Raw genomic sequence first — 18,423 nt, 5'->3', positions numbered from 1 at the left:
AAAAAAAAAAAAAAAAAAAAAAAAAACGGAATGATATAAACAAACAGTACACCGCTTTCAAGTTACTCCTAAAATGTTCCTAGATTAACTAATACATTGAAAGTTTAAATCTTTACACATTGTTCTTGAGGGGCTATGTCTCTTGACTCTTTATTTGTATCACTTATTCTTGTCTGGCAACATATGTTCCCGATTTATTATAGTATTTTTACTGTTAGCCAGACAAATGTAAGGGCTAGCTGAGAAGGGTAGTTTCATCTGATGAGTTTAACAATTGCAGGGCATCCTTTAGGGTTAGCCAATGGGCTCTTTTGAAGCTATAATACTCACCATTAACCGTTTGGATGCTGAAATATTTGTATTGTCCAGGTTGGGGCTTCCCTCTTTGTTTCAAATGGGTTCACAGGCAAACGCACCACTGTGGGCGAGAGCTGCTCACCCAGCAAACGCTGCCGTGCACATCCCAGACCGCGCTGTTAGAGCTAGCGGGTAACAAGTCTGCGCCGTGCGTACCCCCCCTCCAGCTGCATAGGGAGAAAGGCGTGCAGAAAATAATGCTTAAAAAGTCTAATTCTGTGATGTATGGCAAATATTAACCATAGGCTTTTGGAACTCCCCGTGTGGTTTCTGATCGCCAGAAGGTAACGGGGAGGAAGGCTTCCTCTGTCAAAGCACAACCCCAAAAACGTGTATTTTAAATGGATGCCCCGACACCTGGGGAAAAGGTGGGAGGAGAGGTGGTGAGCTGGGTGCCGTGTTTTACACATCTCACATTCAGGTGACTCATTCTGGGGTAAGAACCTGCACTTCTTCCACCTCCTGTTTCCTCCCCTTGTCTCTCTTTGTTCGATGCCAAGAGGTTCCTGCACATCCACCAGAAGCTGCTGGTGGAAACGGGTACATTTGCATTTGCACCCCCCACCCAGCTGTGCTTTAGCTTCGGGGAGCCAACAGGTTCCCAGCTCCAAGGAGATGTAGGGATAAAATTCCTAGCATAACATCACGTTCACAATCCACAGCCTTTTGGCACTCGATCAGATCACGACGCCTATCAGCACGTCCTACTATGGGTGGGATGCCCATCGTGGGATGCTCGGGACCCCTGCGCACTAAGGAGCACAGGGCAAATCCAGAGCAGGCTGTAGGACACAAGTGACATTTTTTTTGCCTTTGGGAATCAAGTCAGGCCTTGGGGATAGGAGACAGCTCTGAAAAGTTTTCTTTTTCCTTGCATCTTCAGGGAATTAAGGAAGGGTCAAGTGTAAAGCTTGCACAAGACCACATGTTCAGAGCAGTAATCTGCTGGGGAACAAAATACAGAGGGCAAGACGCAGTGTTTCAGGTAGAATAAATACAGCAGTTTATAAATAAGCAATAAAAACAGCAGTTAGACTCCCTGTGGGATCCCTTGAAAGGGAATTTTTGACTTGATGGGTCAGGGCACATCTCCTGGTGTCACCAGTGGGCCCTTGGCAAACACAGCACAGTATGGTTGTCACTGGGAGAAGAGCAAGGGGAGAAGCGCTCCCGTTTTTTTTTGCTTTGACTTAATAGCAGTTCAGTTGTCCTGGGCTCACTTGTTTGTGACTTTTTTTTTTTTTTCTTAATTAGAAAAATGGCCAAACATTCTCTCTGCTTATTGCTGGGGAGTTGATAAGCAGCTGAACTTCCTAAAGACAACTTGGATTCAGCTGAGTGCAAAAACGTACATAAAGATGGAGATTTCTTTCTGATCAATTTTCTATAGCATGAAGATAGCCCCACTAATTCCTTACCCTGGATTAAATTTTAATTGCACTTTGGCTGACCAAAAACAGTGGAAATGAATGCAGGTGGGGCACGGGGTGGCTGTGGTCAGGGGCTGGCTCTCTCCAAAGGTTTTCTGGAGGCAGGTGCCACCAGTACCCTGGGCAAGCATCAAAAGTGGCAGTACTGGGGCCCAGAGCATGGGGCTTAACACCTACTTAATTTTCTATTTTAAGGAGGTCTCTGGCAACTTCATAATTAAGTTAATAAACTCTCCTGCTTTTGTTTCACCACCACCACTCCCCCTCCAACACTTTTTGGTTTTATTGTGGGGAGGGAGGAACAGGGAGCAGCTCGGTCCCTCAATCACTCCCTCTCTGTTTTGTCCATCACCTTGGTTTCTTTCCCCTGTTTTTGACCTGCACTTTTTCTGGATCAGACACTGGCAGGTTGAGAGGTAATAAGAACCAGATGGACAGAGTGCAGAAATTGCCCAAATGGGTACGAGAATGTGGGGAGCTGTCAGGCATGGAGAGAAGCTGGAATTTTTCAGCAATAAAATGGGATTTATCGCCACTCTACCACAGTCATTGCCGACAACCGTTTACCTTGACAGAAACCCCATTCCAATAGGCCATGCCGATGCAGATTTTTTTTTTTTTTCCCAAAGAGTGATGATTGGTATTTGTTCTAAGGCTCAAATGGCCTGCACTAAAGGTGAAGCATTAGGCCAAAGTCCTGTATTCCCTACTGAGGCAAATGAACCTGCTAAAATAAGTTCCTTCCACAATAGCTGTGTAATTGAAACCAGAAAGTGAGAGAATTTGATAAATTGCTTGACCCTGAAGGAATGTTAAGGTCATAAATTTTCATTGCATTTTTTGCCTCTTTTTCAGGAAAAAAAAAAAAAAATCTCTTTTTATATATATTGATTATGTTTAGCATTTGTCTCCAAATTCCAGCTAGCTTCCAGATCATTAGCTATCGCTCTGCCATCCTCTCCCAACAGGCAACAATTACAAGGTTTCCAGCATCCCCACCTACGCCATCCTGGAAAGGCTGAAGGACACAAAACATTCACAAACGGCAGCTCTTACATCCAACGGCGAAGGAATCTGCCGTACACAGCACTAACAACCCGAAATGGAGAGTTTAGCAAGTGCAATCCGTTTAGGAGGATCAAGTAAAAAACGGTGCTGTGCTTGGAGAATGATGGAGTAAAAAAAATGTCTGCAAACATTTACGGAGAATCAAACATTTATTGCCGTTCTTACCTATTTTTTTTTTCTTCCTGTCTTCTAGTTGAAAAAGGATGTTCGGTGTGTTATTGAATAATATGTGCAGATGTCCCTTAAAGCTCAAAAGACCCAAACAAACCCCAAACCCCAGAGTATCTTATGATGGAAAACCACGTTTCAATAAGAAGCAAATAAATTTAATAAAACCAAGAAAAAGGTTAAGAAGAATTAGGAGAATAACTGGCAAGGTAAAACATCCAGCAATACTCCCCTCCCTGTGCTTGCAACCATCAATAAATACAGCCGTGCTAAAATCACAGGCTATGAGGGAACTGGGGCACGTAGAAGCATTTTTTTTAATTATTTTTATTTTTGCGTGTGTGTGTGTGGTTTGTTTGTTTTGGATTTTTTCCCCTGCAGTAACAAAATTCATCTCTTCAACTGGACTGGCTTCTGCTTCACCATTGACTGAAATCTGCTATCATACGGCAACTGCTTTTTATAACCAAGCTGCTTTTCCCCCCTGCCTGGAATATAATATTTCAGAGGCAAAACTCTCCTTGTAGCACTTCAGCAAGGCGTTACACTTTCCGTAGCCATACACACTTAACCCAACATGAAGCGAGTTAAATAATCATTAGCACAGTAACCCATTGCTATCAAAAACTTATTGGTCCTCTAAATTTTAAATTAATGGCCTGTCTTCCTGTTCTCTGTGTGTGTCTGTCTGCTTTTCAGCCACCTCAGTGCATAGTCATAGATGTTTTATCAGCACATATTAGACTATTTGCATTATTGACATTTCAATTTTTAAAATTAAAAAGAAGGGGAAAAAAAAAAAAAAACATGGAAGAATAGTTCCTGCTGAGTTGTTTTATCTGTAGACTTCTGGTTCTTAAGTAACCCATCCCAACATTAATTAGCAGCCAATATTTGACAAACCAACTAAGAAATGCACTCTGTCCCTCTGCAGCCAAGTTGCTGTAGCTCAAAGAAGTTTCCTTAAGAAAGCACAAAAAAGAGGAGATAAAGTAAAAAGAATTGGAACAATGCCCTGATAAAAACTCAATAATTTATACTTACTTTTTCTTTTTTCTTTTTTTCTTTTCTTTTTGAGAAGTTAAATAAAACTGCTTTTTGTTGTTGTTTTTGTTTGGTTTTGTTTTCTTTTGAAATTATTTTTTTTTTCTCCCCATAAACTGTTTGATATCTGGCCCAAATCCCCTTTTTTCCTTTTTATTTTATTTTTTTATTTTTTAGTCCTGAAGTGATTTCTAGTCATTTTAAGGCAGTTACTTATCCGGAGAATGAAGGAGTATCAGCTGCGTTTCAATTAGAGAAGGAAAAAAGATAAAGACTTGGAACTTAACTTAAAAACGCAAAGTGACATATTAGGATGAGAATTTTCATATGTTGCTGTATAAATATTTTAATAAAAGTCCTAAAATAATGTGTCTGCCTCCTGCTTTATAAAAGAGAGGAGATTATGAAGTGCAAATGATGCAGCTTAGATGTATCTATCTGACTGGGATTTTTCACCATTAAGGAGTCTCTCCAGAATTTGGTTTTAGAGCCCCAAAAAAGTATAAATCTCATGAGCATAAATAAAATATGAATGGCAAGTGGCTTCAATCACTAATATTTTTGCAAACTAACGTTCAGCTGATGCAACTCGATTTTGTTTTGCATTGCATTAGTGTCACAGTGGCAATGACTGGCCTTTATTCACCGAGCATTTGAGTCAGCACTTTGAGACATTTTTCAAATTAGGTCATACTGCAAATTTGCAGCCAATACAAAGGTTGATTAAGAGAGCTCCGCAATTTTAAAGGGATGTCGTGTGAGGAGAATTAAGGCCTGCGTGATAGTTCCAGGAAATGTGAGGCCCCATAACTAGGTGGGAATAATGTATGGGCTATACGGGGAAATAACATATTTCCTCAGAGCGCTCGAAGTAATACTCATTTACAATTTAACAAAGTCCTCCCCCCTGTTAGAGAAGAATTGTGTTACGGGCCTTGAAAACAAGCCGTGAATGACAACAGGGACATGGAGAGACAAACACAGCTCTCCCTCTGCCAAAAGCCAGTCCCCTCCTCAGCCTCACCTGGTGGGTGCGGTGGACACAGCACCCTGCCCCAGCACCCTTCCTCCTGCTGCCCCCCACTAAAAATGACCCTGCGCCTCCACGGGACCCTTCCCCATAAAGCAGCAATGCCACGGCGAGGCTGAATGGTGCCAGAAACCCACCCTGAAGAGTTTCTGGGCAGGTCATCAGACATGACTTGGCCAGGGGTGCCAGCTCAAAAAGCACACGGAGAAAGAACCTCAGAGGAGCTGCTGGGTGCTGGAGAGCTTCACTGCTGATGGCTCCGTGGGAGGCGAGGAGAGTGAGCTCTCTGATGGGCCTGATTTGCTGTGAGGGCAGACTTGAGCCTAACACTTCTGTGACGGTTTGGGAATTTTATTTTTCAAACTTTTGTTGTGGGGAACAACAGCTCCATAGGAGCAGAGAGTTCCTCTTAATTGGATGTAAGTGGGTACAAGCCGACCGCCAGCTCCGTTTTGGGTTAGCTCTCTGGCCCACTTGACAAGGCACAAAGCTGTTATTAACGCCGGGTTTGCCTAATGCATCAATGCTTGGGACAGGATAAAAACAAGCAGGATTGTGGATGCAGCAGTAGTGCTTAACCCTCCTGCCACCAGAACTCAAGTCCCACAAGTTATGTTTTCTACACTCAGGACTATTACCGTGATTTAAAGGTTTAACAGCAGTGAAATAAAACATAAACAATTGAAGATCGAAGCCCGAAGAGAGATCTCTTGTGGCATGAACAGCCACGAAAGCCAGAAAAACATTTCACATTCCCCTTTTTTATTTTCCCTCGTTCCTTTGTAGCAGGGTCCCTGAACTTGCATTTTGAATGTGGGCAGCCGGCTGCGTTTCATGTTTTTGATGTTAGGCTCACCCGCAGACCTCTCCATTCCCCATATGTTTCTGGATTCAGTCACTTCACCACAGCCCTCTCTGACAGTACAACACCTCAAATCCCTCCGAGTGGCAGAGCCTATTTTACTCCCAGTCACTTTCAATTTGCCTCCAGTGTTTCTCCAAAGGTTTGAGCCGAATGTGATTTCCAGGACCAAATGCAAAGACGTGGCAAGCAGCAGGCCACAGATGAGAAAGTGGCTGATGCCACAGTGAGAAGTTGCTGGAGGTGCTGGCTCACAGGGGGACTGAAACAGGAGCGGGAGCTGCTTGCAGCCACCATTGAAATATTTCATTATTTTGAGCTACATTCACGTTTCAGCTCCCTTTACCCTGTTCTGCTGGGTGAGAGGAAAATTGCCATCAAATCCTGAAACTGAGAGTAGTAAATGAGATTTAAGGACACAAACAGCAACAAAAGGTGTATGCCTGCTGTGGCAGCCCAAATATCTGCTGCAGGCCTGCTCCAGCAGCATCCGCACCTCGCAGAACCCAGCAGGAGCAGCACGGAGGTATCTGCTGCTGCTTCTGGTGCCATTGCCCATCTCCAGCGCTCCAGAAGTCATGAATCAGGAAAGAAGGGAAATGAACTCATGCCAGAGTGACTCAAACCAATTGTGGGAAAATAAATCGGGGGCTTCTTAAAAAAATAAATAAATAAATTAAAAAATCTTACTGCCTTTTGAGCCTTTGTGAGGACACTGAGAGCATGCTTCCAAGCTCTTTTGTTCTGCCCTAAGGGATAGAAAGCTGCTCTTAATACAAGAAAACAAAGCCCTCCACTGCCACTACCACCAAAAAAAAAAAAAAAAAAAAAAAAAAAAAAAAAAAAAGCTGAAACGCTTATGAACACTTTGCTCCAGGCACTGTGGCAGTAAGGAAAAATCATTGCAACCATCACAAGACTTGGCAACACCAGGGCCATGCCAGCAGAGTGCTCTTACCCATTACTGTAAATCACAGGCTGAGCCCAGTTTGTTGTGAAACATCCAATTGTGGCTCCTTGGATGTGATAAATAAAAATACCGTCCCTTGGTGCACTTGACTAGCATTTGTGGAACCAAGAGGAAAATTCACACTTCTGCCCAGGGTCAGGACAGAGGCAAGATGATGCTGGGACGTAGCTCGGCCTGAACAGTTCACAAAGAAGAGCTTCAAGCAAACACGTAGCTCTCTGTGCCTCCATCGCCATCTGCACAACCACTATGGCTAGACAACTACTTCATTCATTTTAAGCATTGCAGTATAAAGTGTTTGGAGAGACAGGGCTTGGGGTCATTTTGGTTTGGGTTGTTAAGTTTTCTTATTTGATAGGAACATCTGCACTCTCACCGAAGTCCAACACATGGAGTCAAAGAGAAGCTGAGATGGTCCCTGGGGCTTGTCACAGAGTGTAGCGTTCACCTTCACCAAGACATCTGTGTCAGCATGACACTTCTGTTAATAAAAACAGGCACCAGACCAGTTTTGGGGGCACGTGATGGCCAGCTCATTTGGTGTGCTTTCTTCTAGGTGAAGACAGAGCAGCCTCCTGCTCTGCCTGAACAGATATCCTGGAGCCCACTGGGGCCAGCAGCCCTTGAACGTGTGCCCGTGGTGCTGTAGCGCCTTGCCTCAGCCCAGTGAGGATGGCATTACTCAAGCCCTTCATCTGGGAGTGCTTCCACGTGCACATTTAAAACACAGCTTCTGCACGTTATTTTATGGGAATGCAGCACCACCATTCAGCGTGGATGGCTTTGCCTCTCTGTTCTGCTGCACAGAGAGCTGGCAGAAGGATGGATGAAGCTAGAGGTAAACCTCCACAACCAGCTCTGAAACCTGCCAGGCAATCCTCAAATACATCAAGCAGCACGCTGTAGGGCTCACTTCCTACAGAGAATATCCAAAAACAACCGATTCAGAGCCCTCCTCTTGCTTAGAGCAGACGCTTTTTTGCACACACCGGACCAGCCGAACATTTATAGGAGAGGTTTGAGGTCAGGCTGCCATGCTCAGCACCCTGTCAGCTGCTGCTGGGGCAGCCAGCTGGCAGGTGGCACTTCCCTGCCGAGCCAGCAGCGTGGCCTCTCACGCACCAGCTGGCTTTTGGGGACACCGGCAGCAAGGGACCCGGGGTAAACCCAGCCAACCTGACACCCGGAGTCATTCAGCTGGAGTGAGAATGCGCCCTGACACACCAACATTTAGGCAGAGCTTCATTTAGCAGGGAGCTTTTGGAAACCATCTTTTCTGCTCTTTTCTTCTTCCCCATCTCTTTTCATCACCCGAGTTCCCCTTGGTACCGTTCCCCTTGGCCATGTGAGCCAGAGCCCGGTGTACAAACCCATACACCGAGCAGTTACACTGTAAGTCCTACCTCTTCACCGATACCTCTTGTCTGATAACAAGCTCAGGCCTCAAATAAGATGGGGAAGAGCCAAGTGGTTAGGGGCAGACGGTCTGCCCCACCAGCTTCGCTGAGCATATGAGAAAACACACCTAATTAGCTAAATTTATTAATAGGCTGCTTGCTTTTTTTTTCTTTTTTTTTTTTTTTTTTTCAGAGAAGATACAGCTACATTATAGAGGTGAAACATGACTTTTGATGATCAAGCAAGCAGTGATTAAATAAGGTTAATCCTCATTTTATATGCTAATAGGATATTTATAATCTCAACTGCATATCCAATTTAGCTATTTTATTTTCTCTTGTTAAGAAAGTATTTCTTATTAGTGAAAGAGAATACCCCTACGTTCAATGCAGATGCTATTTTAATTGGGCTCAAGTGCATTGTGTGTAATTAGTCCACTTCTCTAATATTTCATCTATAATTACACCATGAACAATGTGCTTAAATTTCAGAAGGGCTGCCAGTTTATTTTTATTTTTTTAAATAAAACTGCTAATTAATTGGTGACCCTTCCCATGGACAAACGATTCATATTGTAGCCCAGCCACAGGACTCTCAAAAGACCATCTTTTCAGAAGTTTGAACACCTTGTTTTGCCACACAGCTCCTGATGCGATGAGCATGAAAACACCTCCACCACCCACCTGGCTTCACCTCCTAACGAGATACTGCAGGGCAGGCAGGACTTTAGCAGCAATTTCAGATGATGTTGGCTCTCGAGAATGAGCAATGGGGTGTTGTTTTATCCCTCCCACCCAACACACTGCACCCGCGGCTCCCATTCTGCATCTCAGTGGCCCAGCTACTGCATCAGTGAGACAAAGAAGAGTGCCAAAGGTGGTGCCAGTGAATTTGTTGTTATCCTATCAGCAGGACTGAAAGGTCAGGTCTAGAATACACTCTCCTGGAAAATGTCAGGACAAGGTGCTATTTGGAGGCTGAAGAGCAAGCTGAGCTCTCTCAGAGGAAAGCAGCATAATGTGCAAGAAATCATATTTCCCTCTAAAGTGATTTCACCAGCTTCATGATGTGCTGTCAAGTCTACCATCTTTCACGGAATATCACATGAAGAACTGAGGATACAGTACTGGGATAGAAACACAGAGGTGGTCGTGAAAATGGAAGGACCTTCCCCCTTCCACACCAGCGCTCCCCTAAAATGATAGCAAGCCGACATGCAGGTATACATTTTTATGTATATGCACAAAGTCATACCTGGTCACATTGAGTGTGCAGGATCTTTGTCTCGTGCTCCTCAGATGACCGTTTTGCAAATGCTGATCCATGGTTGTGCTTGGGATTTCCTTCTGGGAGGACAGCTTCACCTCAGGTGGCCCAAATCCAGCCCAATATTAGTAGGGAAACTGCAGACACCTTGAGGTTAGCTGTCCCTCCTGGACACATCCATCCTTGGTTATCCCATCACAGGGCTCACAGTCATAGAGGCCTCGTCACTGACAATCTCTAATGATTTACAAGCAACTAGAAAGGACTCCTAGAAAGAAACAGGAGACACCGAAGATTAACCTTCCTACATTCACCTCTAAAAACAATAGAAATTCAGAGAGAAAAACCCATTAACACCCAGAGAAGAGCCTTGACCAGGAGGGCAGACACAGGAATTGAGGTCTTCCAGGACCACGTTGTCCCTTCCCAAAGCACCCCTGTGAGAAGCCAGCACTTCGGGTGCAGGTTTTCCTTCTCTCTGAAACACTAGCTGCTATTTGGGGAAAGGTGGCTTTTTTCCCCTCTCCCAAAAGCCTGACCTCTTCCCATCTGCAGGCAAAAGCCAAATCGCTACCAATCTGGCTCCAACATGAACTAACTCCTTCTGCCCAGAGTTTATTTTTCAAAACAAGCATGCCTGCAATACACTGTTTGTTTAAAACACAGCATAAATGCCAGTAACCCAACATTCACAGGGAACAGCAACCAGAGGTCTCCCGCTTAGTGTTTTAGAGCTATTAAGTAAATCAGGGAAAATTCCTCAGGAAATGATGGGGTTATGCCTGATGGGCATCCCTGGGTGATTAAATGCAACTTAATGAGGTCACGGGTGACAGATTTGGGTGCAGAACTGTTTAAACAGCGTGCAAAAAAATAGATGTTCATAGCACACAGGGGACTGGAATCAAGGCTGGTTGTATTATCTGTGGCACAAAAACATGCCAGAAGAGGTGGCCTTTGTCCTGCCCAGTGCCCATTCAAACAGTGAGTGGAGATGGAAAAAAAAAAAAAAAAAAAAAAAAAAAAGGCATAAGGAAGCAACAAGCTTGCTTTGGCCAACACAAAATGGTAGCTTAAAGGTAAACAACTTTTCACTGTTTGAAAGTTTTATTTTTTAATTCAGAAAACAGAAAAACTATGACAATACAGTTTCAGAGACCAGAAGGAACAGGAAAAAAATGTTAAATTCCAGCACCCTCAAGGTTTTCATACCCATCCTTAAAAACTTACACCACTGAGCAAACATTAAAGGGGCTCTCAGCTAGGAGCGGTCTGGATAGTGTCATGAGTCAAGGATGGCCCAGCATCACTTTGATTTCTTAGAGGTTAGAGAGGAGGATTTAAGTCACAACACTTTATTCCCACCCCCCCACACACCACATCTCTAATAGAAAATAGTTCTCTTGATCGAAGGAGCTAAATTCTGCTGTCATTCTGCAGGACTGTGGGATAATTACATTGACTTCATCTCAGCACTTCGTTCCTGCTGATATGCCTGTCAAGGACAGGAGGGGATGTACGGTGTCTCACTTTCCCAAGTAACCCTTCGACACCCACCCAAGAGGGGCTTCTTACGCTCCCACCACTGAACTGCCACAGAGAGAGGATCCTGGCTGGCAACCCACCAGTGATAGGGCATTTTTGTGGAAGGACAAAAAGGAATTTTTCCCTTTGTTACCCTTAGTTTGCGGCCAAAGGGGCTTCCCATTGTGCTCTGTTGGCCAAGAACTACCCACTGTTCCTTCCCAAAGAGCAAACGGATGCCTATAGGTTTTTGTGTGTGGTCAACAATGATGCAATATATCCTCCCAGCTGGCAGCAGCCCCCCTTTTTTATTTATTGTGCTATGTTATTAGTTGTACCATTCACCTGGTAGAGAGTGACTTGCATTCACTTGTGAAGAATGAAGATTTTACCAGTTGACTATTTTTTTTTCAAAACTAGAACCCATATTAGTTGGAAAGGGAAAGGCCAAAGGGAAATTATTGCTATTTTAGACAGCAGCATAAATTTTCTTCCTATTTTTAACCTAGCTTTTAATTTAATAAGTTTTATGACCCTTATATTAAGTACATATGTTTTACAAGACATTGTGTCCCTTGAGTCACCCTGAATTTGCTCTACTATAGCAGAGTTAAATGAATGAATACTGTGTTTCTGATTTCAGCTCACCCCTTATTTGATCCTTATATAGTCAATAAACCCTCATAGAAGCATGGAGCAACTGAATTAAGCAGTGTGCCAAAGCTCTGTTTGTGAACTCTCTGTTAGTCTTTAAAAGGGAATTAGTAAATTGCTATTCTCTTATTCAGACCCTACTATACCACTGCCAGGTTTCACATGCTGTTTACAAGGGATAAATGGGGATATTAATAATACTTTTGAAGCTATATATTACCAAATTTATTTTCCATATGAAAATTCAAAAGGATGGCCAAGTTTTTCTTTGCTCCCCCCCTCATCTCACTGTTCCACCCCCAAAAAATTATTTTTTTTTTTTCTGTTGTTGTTTGAAAACTTGAAAAAACGAAGAGATATAGTCAGCCCTGCACAGGTTATAGACTATTAAAAATGCAGTTTTGGAAGGAAGATGGGATATCTTTTCAGAAAATAGACATGTAAACAAAGGCCAACTCTACTTTCCCAATGTAAGTGATCCTTTCTCCAAAACTAGGGCACATGGGTGACTGCAGAATCAAGCCAAAGGAAAAAAAAAAAAAAAAATAATGCATGCTACAATGGGAATAGAAGCAAATTGGAAGATTAGTCAAATTACCTGAAGTAGATCCCTTTAAAAAACTAAGACCTCCCTTATACTCAGTGTCTGCAGAGAAAATAAGCATGCAGCAAGATTATTCATGTTTGGGTGCATTTACCCTGTTTATTTAAGTAATGCTCTAGAGCAGCTTTTCACAACAGGTTTGCAATGGTGGCAAAACACAAAGATTAGAAAGGGATAGTTGATGTTTGCTCTGCAGCGGGAAGCATGAGTTATTGATTGGCTTCATATCAGCCTAGAGTTCCTTTTTAATATAATAAGATTAGTTTAGAAGGGTGTTTTATAAATCGGGTGGTTCTAATTTGATTTGAGTACTGGCTCTTAGTGACTTGCCAAAGTTCAGTAAATATGCAGAGTATAGTATATGCACTTTATCTTTGTGTATTAGCTATGACATAAACACAGAGGGGAAAAGTCAAATTTTATACATCAGAAAATGGGTTTGTTGCCAGACGTTATAACATTGCGTATTTAATTTAACTGATATATGTTAAAATGGGAAACCAAATTCAATGAGCTGCTTGTTTCTTTCTACAAATACACTTACATCAATGACCTCGGAGGACATGACCTTAAAATGTAACTAGATGTTTAAAAGAACCTCAAAGATCTATATAAGACATTAATGTTTGTGTCAGAGGGCAGTATACAAGCATGTATATACTCAGCTGTCTATATGTCAACTGCTATATTTTTTATTGTTACAGGAAGCCAGCCAAAGTCCCAAACAGGAAAATTATCAGCTTTTTTTTTTTCCTTTCTTTTTTTTTTTTTTTTGGGGGGGGGGGGGGGTGTGCATGGTCCTGTTTAAGACTAGAGGCGTGACCTGAAGTTAGAACATATTTCAGCCCTATTCGGTAACAATTTTGGCACCTTGTGCGTGCTTTCCAGTGCTAACTCTGGTTGGGGAGGGCAAGACCCCCACAGAGCCCCATGTAGTGGCTAGGTATGGTGTGCAGCCCAGCATTTGGTGGAGGACAGGGCTCCTAAAAAAGAAGAACCAACCATTTTAACCGGACATGTGGAACTCCTGGTCACCTCCCAGGGGAGGAACCGATGTCAAGTTCTGCTGTCTGTCAGGATTAAGTGCCTGTTTGCTTTTTCACTAACATGTGGTTTGAGAACAAAGCAGCTCAAATCTCCTCCATTCTTAACAAAGCATCTCAAATTGCTGAGTAAAATTCCTTAATCCCCCGTCTTAATCTGAAAACACCAGCGCCACATGGTAACACTGAGGTCTCTCTTTGTCCACCATAGAGCGCATTGACATAGATGTTTGGTTTGGAGCTAACTTTTTTCTTCAGCAGCCTGTTATCAGAGGGAAACCTCCAGGTGCTTTGTTCTCAGAGCAGGTCTGCCCAGGTAATTTTCTTCCTTATCTTTTCATTCAAATGAGAAAACTCAAAACACAGCAGCAGGGGAACAAACTTGTGCGGTTTTTCAACTTCATAAACACAAGGGGTAAAACTTCAGGTGAACTTTTCCATCATGCAAACCACAAGAAGGCATTTGGCAGCTGCTTGCTTTAGCTGCCAGCTGCCTGCTACAGAGGGCAGGCCAGAAGACACGGTGGCTTTGGACAACTGGAACGTGCACTCCCACCAGCACAAGCAAGCAAACTGGGACTAGAAAGTAAGCAAACAAAACACAGGACCCTAGGAGATCAAAGGTCTGCCTGGCCAGCAGTGACCAGAACTGGCTGACCAGGGGAGAAGAGAAGTGTGGGACATTCCCTGTGCACTGTCCCAGCCCACCCTGTCTGTGGGAGATGACACATTGGCAAAGTTCTCCATAAGTAAGCCAATCAAATATGCAAAAAATTTCCATATAAAAGTTGGGCAGATGGGGAAAATAAGAGATAGTTTTCACTTCAGTGATATTTATTCATTTTCTTTTGCTGATTTCAGTCGCTTCCTTTGAGGTTTAGCTCTGTAGGCCCACGAACTGGATTGTATGCACTATTACCTTGTCCTGCTTTGATCTGTACTTGCCAAAAATTAGTTTGTGCTCCGTGTTCTCCCCCATTTCTGACCTCGGCAATGTGCATGCCTGCCTTCAAGCTTTGCTTCCTGGAAGAGCTCCAAAAGATCCAGAGTAGCCCCTCTAATCAGGGGCAGGTCAGCAGCGGAGTCAGGACTTTTATCCCCAAAGCCATAAGGGCTCCATAAGGAGCAGCAACCGACTCTCCATGAGGAAACTTGTAACACGCTTTCTTCCTCTCATCATCAAATAGGACACCAAGAACAGCTTCAGAGGGTCTGTTCATGAAAAATAACTCAGGGTTTATAACCAGCAGCAGTCAGCTGGAAAGCATAACTCACTGCTAAGCTGTTTACGTGCAGCTGGAGCAAACTGGTGTGAAACAGAGAGTATGGGGCAGGTGGGTACGAGAATACACAACAGGCCTTGGACTGCCCTGATTTCTGCTTGTCCTTCTGGTTGACTGTTTGAGACAGAGCAAAAGAGACTATCAGGGGTGTGTCCTTCAAGATGCCAAGGCTGAAGTTTGCAGTTATAGAAAGTCAACTGCTTTCTGAGCAACAGTATTTGGGAAAAGATCATGTAGACCATCACACCATCATGCTGAAAAGCTTGGTCATGTAATAGGTTTTCTAGAGATATGAGATAGCTCTTGGGACTGGAAATGCAAATGCTGACATGGTGAGGAAAACATTTCCTCACCTACCACGTTACCTTGAAACATTGCTAAAAAGCAGTCCTGAAATGCTTGTAGGAGACAGCAAATTAAAAAAAAAAAATCTATAGAAGCTAAATCAAAAAAATGTGGGTACCTACATCCTCTGAGGATGCCAGAACCAGCTCCTGAAATTCGCTCTTAAGGATAAATCTTGGGAATCCAATTTCTTAAATTAAATAACAGTGACTTTACAGGAATGCAGACAGAAAGAGTCCAGGACAACCTTTTTCACAAAAATAAATTGCAAATGGGGATTTACAAAATAACACTGTCTCTTGAACTCCCCTGAAGAGGTGGCTGCAAATAAAGCTGGGAGGTTAAAAAGCAGAGAGCAAGGTGCACATGCACATGGGAAGTTAAGGGACTGGGATGGATGGGAGCTGGCAAAGCTCAGAGAGGACAAAAGACCCTTTAGTAGAGATGGGAATGACTGATCTCACACAGAGTCAGCACAGGTCAAAGTCTTGGAAAAATAGATTATTAGGGAACAGCATCCTCCAGAAAAAAAAATTCCCCATTACTCCTGTGGGCAATGAGATTGCACACTTGAACCATGAGCTAATGGCAGGCTTTTATCAAGCTGCTCCTGCAGAAATGCTAAGATACGCAAAACAACTCATTAGCCAAAATTCCTCCATCATCACAGTGAAAAACGTGCCTGGAAAACGTACTCACAAAAGAAGCATTTCTCAGCTGATGACAAACAGGCAGCTGTAGCTGCCGCATGCCTTCCTGGACCCGAGTGGCAACAGCTAGTGGCCTCAAGAATTAGTTAGCTCTCATTTATATCAGTGGGAAGCAGTGTCTCCACCAAAGTCAATATAGTTTCACTGGGGTAAGTGAGATCAAATTAGGCTTGATGTCCACAGACCTGAGTGTATTACTTGCCTTAGGGCAGGAGAATGAAAACAAAGGGCTCATATATTGGTATCTGTATTTGGTCTGTAAAGTATTGCTCTCTCTTCGCCCGCTGCATCTTTCAACAACTGGCTACGTGGAGTCATACAATTAAAAAGTCATTTACGTTCAAGATTCCCATGCCACTGATGTATGTCCTGTCATGGCAGAAGAGTGTAGCTCTCAAGCAGAGAGATTCAAGAGCCGTGAGAAGGTGGCTACCAGCAAATATCTCCTAAGGTTAAAGAAAGACATGGAACAACCTGGAGGCGTTACAAGAGCTTTATCAGAGCCAGCTCTAGGTATGAGCAAAGCTGGTAGCTGGCAAACCTGACAGGGAGATTAAGGCTCTGAAGTGTTTCCCATGTGTCCTTTTCCCTGTGTGCCACCAAAGGCTGGCTGATAGCTCCAGTGACAAAAGGGAGTCAGGGACATGAAGCACCAGCTTTGAAGACTCAGTACCACAGCATTGTCCTTTATTGGTAGCCACAGGTATCAAAGGTTTTACATTTGCAGTGCACCAGCCTGGAGAATAAAACCCCCTGGGTGATGCCAGTGCTGGAGGCCGAGTCCCAGAAAGAAGCTGCTGAGCCTGGAAGAGGACAGCCACCACCAGTAGGGACCCAGGCTTTCTGCAGCACCACTGAACCACTATCCTGATGGAGGAAGCTCCCTGCAACCTATGCCATGATCCCCAATTTTGCTGCCTCTTTCTCCTCTTTCTACCTTTCCCAACCTTTTTTTTTTTTTTTAAAAAAAAAAAAAAGGGTTACTGTTGCACCATCCCCACCAGCTCAGGACAAAGCACATACATGAAACCAAAGCTAGGAGTGTAGGAGTGCAGGCACACACAAACATGCACCCCTTTTGCCAGCCATAGCATTTTATAGCCCATGGGTGAGTAATAAGCGAGGGCTCAGTATCTGCCTCATGGTATGATACAACATTCAATCACGTTAATTAAATTAATATGTCCTGCACTAATGAAAACCACAAAATACTATTTTGGTGTCCATGAGCACATATATTTTGATAATATCAACTTGTCAGTCTGATGTTCCTTTCTTCACCAAATACTAGCAATGTAAACATATCTAACACCACTTTCATTGTAACAAAAAAAATTCTGCATCAGCACCAGACTGAACCCAGGCTGACTTGTGCAAGCAGTAAGCTCCAGAAATTCAGCCATACCAAGGCTCGCTGAGTCTTCTACAAATGCTCCTCCTATCTAATCTTTTTAATCTACTTTTAAGGTATATTTTTGGCTCATGTTTTGTTTTAGTTTATTATTATTATTATTCTTTCCCTGCGTGATTAGCCATCCAGGAAATGTTTAAATTACAAAATCATAAGGTTTAAAAGATTTATAGATCAAATTATATTAACCTAATGCAATAGGCCAGCCATACGGAAATTAGAAGTCTTTATATTATATTTTGGTTATTAAATTGCTCCCTTTATACTATTTAGTTTGTTTGTAACAGTAAGATTTTGCTGTCTGATGTCAGAACCCACAGAGTAACCAAGCAAAAACAAATGACTTAGCCCTTGGTTCAAAGAAATAATAGGTTACTAGCATAATTAATTTTATGTTTAATTACTGCAGAATGAAACAATCCAACAATATCCAATCAATCCTCAGAATGACAGAACAGAAGGTCAGCAGTTGCTAAGTCAATTGTTTTGAAAGAGAAATTTATGTCAGGTTCTCTTTTATGTGCTGGAGAAAGAAATTGGATAAAAGTGGTCAAGCAAACGTTAATTAATTGTATAAATGTAATCCTGTTGTCATGCAAAATCAGAGACTCCAGGCGGAGTGTTCAAATTACTGGATATGCGTCAATCAGGAACATCTAGATATGGTCTCCTCCACTTAAGACAGCAGCAATCAAAGAAAGGAGAGCCAAATAAGAATGCATGCACATTGATTTCTGAACCTGCCTTCAGAAGCACATTTGTGTGAGCTAACAGGCTCAGGTCAGTGCCTATAGAGACAGGTCCACACCACCTAAACTGCAACCCTGCTCAACTTCATGGTGGCAGCTCTTGGAGACACCTGCCATTCCTCAGACTTGCAAGCCAAGCTCTTGGAAAGGAGAGGTAGTACAAACCAAAAGCAGCAGCCTCTTCTCCCTTGCACATTAGTCAGAGATCATTCCTCCAGGCTTTTTCATTTGGTTTTGTTTGTTTCCCTCTGAGCCTCCAGGCATTCAGCACATTTCCTTTTCTTACAGCAAGACCTTTCAGAGCTACATGTTTGTGCACCCGCTTCACCTGGGCATACCAGCTCCTGCTCCCTCTCCCAGGACAGCTGTGCATTTTAGAGGCCTCACCTTCAGTTTCAGCCATTTTTTCTGAGCATTGCTCATTAGGTGTTCCCAAGGTCAAGGTTTCCAGGAGGGCTCAGCTGTCTCTCTGATCTGAAGTGCCATTTTCATTACATCAGTCTCCTT

General features: G+C 43.1%; 1 long non-coding RNA gene across 4 annotated transcripts in view; it reads right to left on the bottom strand.

The window, feature by feature from the left end:
* Positions 1–18,423, bottom strand: part of LOC118163570 — a 40,743-nt gene that overhangs the window by 924 nt on the left and 21,396 nt on the right. For all 4 annotated transcript variants that reach the window (XR_004749117.1, XR_004749115.1, XR_004749114.1 and 1 more), the window contains one exon: positions 9,582–9,858. This is a non-coding gene — a long non-coding RNA (uncharacterized LOC118163570). The remainder of the gene's footprint in view (positions 1–9,581; positions 9,859–18,423) is intronic.

This window comes from Oxyura jamaicensis, chromosome 3, assembly GCF_011077185.1.
Source record: "Oxyura jamaicensis isolate SHBP4307 breed ruddy duck chromosome 3, BPBGC_Ojam_1.0, whole genome shotgun sequence".
In the NCBI taxonomy this organism is placed as follows: Eukaryota; Metazoa; Chordata; class Aves; order Anseriformes; family Anatidae; genus Oxyura; species Oxyura jamaicensis.
The sequence above is the reverse complement of the archived record's forward strand: the minus strand, read 5'-3'. Positions and strand labels throughout refer to the sequence as shown.